The 6,581-nt window shown below is 42.1% G+C and overlaps 1 non-coding gene across 1 annotated transcript; it reads right to left on the reverse strand.

Annotated features, from left to right (window-relative positions):
- Positions 1-6,044: 6,044 nt before the first annotated feature.
- On the reverse strand, positions 6,045-6,151 carry LOC131241563 (small nucleolar RNA R71). Its single transcript, XR_009169123.1, has one exon. It is a non-coding gene; the product is annotated as a small nucleolar RNA R71 (small nucleolar RNA).
- Between the last annotated feature and the right edge of the window lie 430 nt (positions 6,152-6,581).

Raw genomic sequence — 6,581 nt, forward strand, 5'->3', positions numbered from 1 at the left:
ATGGAGGGGAGATTTGAGAAGGGAAACAAGGTTTTTAGGGAGAAAGGAGAGCTTGGAGGTGTGTCAAATGAGAGAGGGGAGCAAATGGGAGCAATAAAAGGGGTCTCACTTGATTTCGTGAGCCCCACAGCGCCCCACCAGTGTCGGCCCGACAGGCCCGGTGCGCCCGACAGGGGAGGGCTCGCCGATCCGGCGATGACTCGCCCCCTAGACGATGCCATCCCCTCCCTCCCCCCTCCCGGGGTGCCAGAAACATGCGGGGTCCACTCTGGGTCCCCCCGATTTGTACGATTTTGGCCCCGAAGTCCGTTCGAGTCATTCAGGTCCTATCTCATGCACTTTCATGCTTTTCAGGTCATTTGAGGTTGGAATGGGTTAAATTTTCATCTAAACCCATCGATTGACGGTCTAGAAGTGATCCGGGGTCATGTTATGTGATCATTGAGGCCTACGGGTCCAATTTCGACGGTCGATTTCAGTAAATTTCGCCGATCGGCGAAACTGGGAATCCTATGCCTGTTCCTACGTTTTGTCACTCCCTCCTAAGTCAAAATACGTCAGTGTGCGTCATGTGACCATAACCCAGGTCCAGTTTAATCCAAATCATGCTCTGATACCAACTTGTAACGCCCTGAAAATCGGGGGTCGAGCACAAGCCCAACTCTTGAGTTCCAACACATCACTTATGCAACATAGATAATGATGATTAAATGTTATCTGTATTAGTGCATTAAACATAAATGGGATTATATCAAAACAGCATATCATACTCCAGAGAGAAGTGAGTTTTGTAAGCGAAAGACTATAATACATGTATAAGATATATGAACTGCAGTAAGTCTCCGAAGTATGATCATGTTACCAGGTTAAATATATACATGTATACTCCCAAAATGTATAAAATGAATATACATATGTACTCCAAAATACAGAATAACAGTGTAAGGGCATCTAATCAATGTCCCTGTAGCCCCAGCGATCAGGACACGGTTCACATGAACCCGCCCGATAACTGCATGTAGGAGAATGCCTCCTCATCATCCTCGAAGTCTGGCTCTGCCTCGTAGGCATTGTCACCACCTGCAGCTAAGAAAGAGTCTGGTTGGTGTGTACAACACCGTCCCAGAACGTGGGAGTGAGTGATCAACTCAGTGGAGCTATAAAGCAAAGGTTAACATGTTATCAATTCAATCAAGCAGTAATGATAAAGCAATACAATAAGCATTCCTAAGTACTCTGGTTAATGCAAGAATGTTATGTATTAATGATGTATGCCCTCGCCTACACTCCTTCTGCGAACTTCATCTCACGGTCGCGGCATGCATCCCTTCCATAGTACTCAACTCCAACGCCAAAGGCACATGCAATGCGGTGCATGAACATGATTACCGAGTTCTTATTAAACCTTTTCATACAGCAAGATTGGGAAGTTAAGGTACCTCCCTTATATCAGTTCTTAAACAACGATTCATTCTAGGGTCGTTAGTCCTAGTAAATCTTATACAATGTTGGAGTTCTAGGTCACTACAAAGGGCTCGTCACTTGATCAGTGTAGGCCTAGTTTATACTCTAGTTGCTACAGAAAGGCTCGTCGCCTCAAGTAGTCTCAGAGTATGCTCGAGGTCACTACAAAGGGCTCGTCACCTGATCAATGTAGGTCGACAACTCAAATACAGCGTCCCATACCACTGTATTCAGCTCACGAGGTGGTATTGCTCACTGGTCACTACGATGAGGCTCGTCATCCCAACGTAGGCCAATAACTCGACCACGGTATCCCATATCACCATGTTCAGCTCATGAGTCTTAGCGGATCGAGGTACCAAGGTTAATGGAATTTTCACTGGTGAGTTTGGTACCTTAGGTTCAAGCAGTAGCGTCCATACATGGTGAACATACATCGGGTCAATCGGGTTAGTTGACGAACTGTCGACAACCCAAGTACGACTCGGTTTCATCGAACACATCTGGTGTGCCGAAACAACCTCAGCCACCAATCCAGGACCTGTTACTGATTGCCTGGACTATACCATAGTCCCAAACACACTCCAAATACAATAGGAATATGTATGTGCTAGTCCAAAACAGCATATAGCAACCAACTTAAATATAAGTCTCATTTGAGCATTTCAACGAACACATAGTGTGCATATTAGCGTACATAGGCATTTCAACCATAAAGCACGTAGTAGTGTATAGGATACATAAAGGAAAACTATAACTATGGTTAAGGGAATTGAGAATCCTATCTCAAAACCCTCGTTACATGCATTTTAACAAGTAGTTCCTCATTGAGGCATTTTATTAAACACTTAGACTACACATACTACATACATGTAATAACTTAGTTAAAACATATTTTATAGCAAATCCTTTCATAAGGAGATGCCACGTATACAACAATCATACATTTACAATCAATAATCATGGCAAGCATGAATCATAATTCCATATTCATTCAAGCATATCAACAAACACATGGATTTCTGTTGAGGGTCAAATATTGCATATCAGACCCAGTTGTTACCTGAATTTACAAACATAGTATTGTTTAAAGACCTGATTTAATCATGTTTATGATGCAGGATGTATTCACGAGATTGGACTGGAAAAGGGTACTAAAAGCATGGATTTAACGGTCTGAAATCACCAAGGAACGCCAGGGACCCAAGTAAATCGAGGAATTGAAGCTCAAGTGGCCTGAAAAGTATCCAGAATGCAAGATCATAGGGTTCCCACCATCCGATCAATTCAAAACTCCATACGTGGCCTGAGGACCATAAATGAACCGTACACATAAAATTTCATCCATTGGATCACTGTGGAATTGGCTCAACGGACAGATCAGCCCATAAACCATTGATTTTGGGGCCCGCACGATATCAGGATATGCCTCAATTTTGGTATCAGCAGTTTAAATGAGATGATAAAGGGGAAGGACGGATTGGATTTTGTATAACCATCATTGAGGGGCCACACGAGTGCCGCACAAGCACTGCAGTAAGTGCACTTGCAGTGCACTGCACCGGAGCAAATTTTCAAAAAAAACATGCGCCCGTCAGCTTCCTTTCCAGAGACGGAAGCTCTGCTGCCTTCGCGCACGAACCGTCCGCTGCTTCATTAGTGGCCCACTTTCGTCATCCAGACGAGTGATCCAATCCATCCATCATGCAGAGGATATCGGAAAAATCAAAACCACGTTGACCGTGGGCAGCCATACATACGTGCGTGTCTGCTACAGGGGTCATAAGGAGATTGTTTTTAAAACGTTCAAAGCAGGTGCAACTGATCTAATTCCGTGGGCCGCATCAACGGACAACCAAGACCGTCCATCTCCAACCGGAATTCCGAGGTGAATCCAACTGACGGAGTGAATTTTCTCTCCAGCATCGTTCATGGCCTCCACCAAACATCCCAGCACAAGAACCGCGCAAGCCCTGTTGCGCGCAGCCGGGACTTCCGGGCCGTTCCCTGATCAAGATGGTGATCGGATCAGCAATCCAAACCGTTTATTCTCATCAACAGGGAGCCGTGACCACCACCAAGAAGTCCGATTCTGATTTTGGACGATCAGTCGTCCAAAATCTCAAGACAAACGCAGGTTGCTCGCGGGTCCTCCGCCTGTTGCTGCGGAAGTTTATTTCATTCCAACTCAAACACGATCTCTTGGGCGGAAGACTTCCACCTAGAGTGGGAAATTGGGCTCGGACGAGTTCTATAAAGGGAAGCTTGGGGAGAGCGTTCGGAGGCAGGCTGGTTTTTGGCTTTGACGAAGGAAGAGAAACGGAGGTTCTTTTTTGAAACGTGAAGGTGCTGGGCTGCACGTTTTGGGCTTGAGAGTTTGGGTCGTCTGGCAGCGTGAGGAGAGAAAGGAAGGAAAGGAGCTGGGCTGGGTTGCTGCTGCACGTTTGGAAGCTCGTCTTTAGTGGAGGATTGAAGAAAAAGAGGAAGGTTTTGAAGGGCTGGCACGTGAGGAGGCTGGGTTTTCTTCTCTTTCCTTCTTGTTCTTTTCTACTTTTTTTTCTGTTTATTTACTTTGTCTAAGGAGTTCTAGCATGATCATGCTAGGCTAAACCTCTTAGCTAGGGCTAAGAGGTGAAGCTTGTAGTGAGATGGGGGATTTTATTCATTGCCTTTAATTGGATTTCAATTCATGAACTGAATTTGATTTTCGTTTAATTAAAGAAATACTTTCAGTTTTTTTAATGGTGTGTTGTGACTGAAATTACAATAAATCTGCAATGGCTTTGAGTATTTCCTCCCCTTTTTATGTTTATGAAGTCAGGAAGCCCTGTTGTTCACCATCGTCTCCTGGGCATGGTTGGATGATCGTACCCTTCCTAACTTTCATGATTGGTTGGTAATTAGTTTAATCCTGTTATTTGCTTTGTCTCCTGGGCATGGTTAGATGATGGAATCCATTCTAATTCATATACCTTTCATCTCTTGAAAACCAGACCAAGTAAGTTCAGTTTGAATTCCATAATCCTTGATGCAGGCATAAGATCTCCCTGATCTCTACAAGTGGATCCTCTGAATCCCTAGTTTCCCTTCCTCTGAATTCCTTAAAGTTTTAGATAATTATTCCACAATTATTCCTTAAAATTCTATTTGGTTAGATCGCATCTTAATCTAGTTCTAGTTCTACTTAGTTTCAGACAACGTACAGGTATCAGTCCCTGTGGATTCGACCTCGGTCTTACCGAGTTTATTACTACATCACAACCCTACACTTGGGGAGTGAACAAGTTTTTGGCGCCGTTGCTGGGGACTGACGGTTACGATTCTCTGAAATTAATTAGTTTTAGAATTAGGTTAGGATTAGGATTTCACTAACTTTAGGCTAAAAGTTTTTACTTTATTTTATTCTTAGAAACTAACTTTTTTCCATATTTTGTAGGATCCTGACATAAGTCCATAAATTGGTAATTCCTTCATAATCTCTTCACTTTTTCTACCTTTTAGAATTAGGGTTTGAATTTTATAAATTTTCTAATTCTAGTATCCTCCCATCTGTAGGAAATAGAAACTAGGTTATTTCTTAATTAACTTTCTACTTTTATTAACTTTCTAATCTTAGAATCTAATTTGTTTCCTAATTTATTTTTAGAATTTTTGTTTAGAAACTAACCTTCCTATTTTGTAGGCCTTTAAGATATAAATTTCTAATTCGATAAACTCCTTCCCTACTTTCTATTTTTCAATTCTCTTGTAGTAATTTACTTTTTAGTTTAGGACTTTCTTAATTTATTTTAGAAGTTTTCCACTTCTTTTTAGAAATCAGTTTACTGTTATCTTTCTTTTAAAAGATTTTTTTTTCTCCTTTTTCGAATCTAACTTATTTTTATTTTATTTTACAGGTCCTTAACTTAGGGGCTTCAATTTGGTAATTTCTTTCCAACTCTCTCTCCCTCTCTTTCTTTTTAGATTTTCTTTTCCTTTCTTAGGATTAGACTTTAAATTTGATTGAGGGCTGCGAATGTTTCATGCCCAAGTGGGCCCATGACAACACTCGACGTCTCTTCACTGAAGGAGGATTGGTTGAGGGGTTGACTATCCATCGCAGGACTAGACACCGATCGAAATCCCCTGAGTTAACTGAAGTTATGGCTGAAGACCAACCTCCTCTACTTCCACCCAGGGTGGAGGATACCCAAGATGAAAATGAGGTGCAACAGGCACCCCCGCCTCGTACTTTACGAGATTATCTACAACCGGCGGGAGTGAGTATGCCCTCATGCATGATTTTTCCTGAAAACACGAGACAAATGGACATCAAGCCAGGAGTTATCCAACTCCTTCCCAAATTCCATGGACTTGAATTAGAAAGTCCATATTTACATTTGAAAGAGTTCGATGAGATAATAGCTACATTATGTTTTCCTAATGTATCTGAGGATACAATTAGGCTGAAACTCTTTCCTTTTTCCTTAAAAGAGAAAGCTAAGACGTGGTTACATTCACTGCGTCCTAGATCCATTGGCACATGGAACGACATGCAGAGGGAATTCATAAAAAAATTCTTCCCACATCATAAAACAATTACCCTCAGAAAAGCGATCATGAACTTTGCCCAAAAGGAAGATGAAACATTCTTCCAATGTTGGGAAAGGTTCAAAGATTTGGTCAGTTCATGCCCACAACACGGATTTGAAACGTGGCGCATTACAAATTTTTTCTACGATGGACTGACATCTTCCATGCGCCAAATGGTCGAGACAATGTGTAATGGAGAGTTCATCAACAAAGATGTTGACGAGGTATGGGATTACCTCGATAGTCTTGCTGAAAAAACACAATCATGGGACTATTACCCACTGGCGAACACCACGTCTAGGCTGACTCAATTAAAGGAAAAAGGTGGATTATATCTCTTGAAAGAAGAGGATGATCTCAAGTGTAAAGTGACTACGCTCATAAGGAAAGTTGAGGCCATGGAAGGAAAGAAGGATAAGGTCAATGAAATTGTTTGCGGCATCTGTGATTGCAACATTCACACAACTGAAAACTGTCCTACAATACCTGCCTTTCGAGGAGTGTTGAATGAACAAGCCAATGCCGTAAATAATTATCAAAGACCT

Source organism: Magnolia sinica, chromosome 3 (genome assembly GCF_029962835.1).
Source record: "Magnolia sinica isolate HGM2019 chromosome 3, MsV1, whole genome shotgun sequence".
NCBI lineage: Eukaryota > Viridiplantae > Streptophyta > Magnoliopsida > Magnoliales > Magnoliaceae > Magnolia > Magnolia sinica.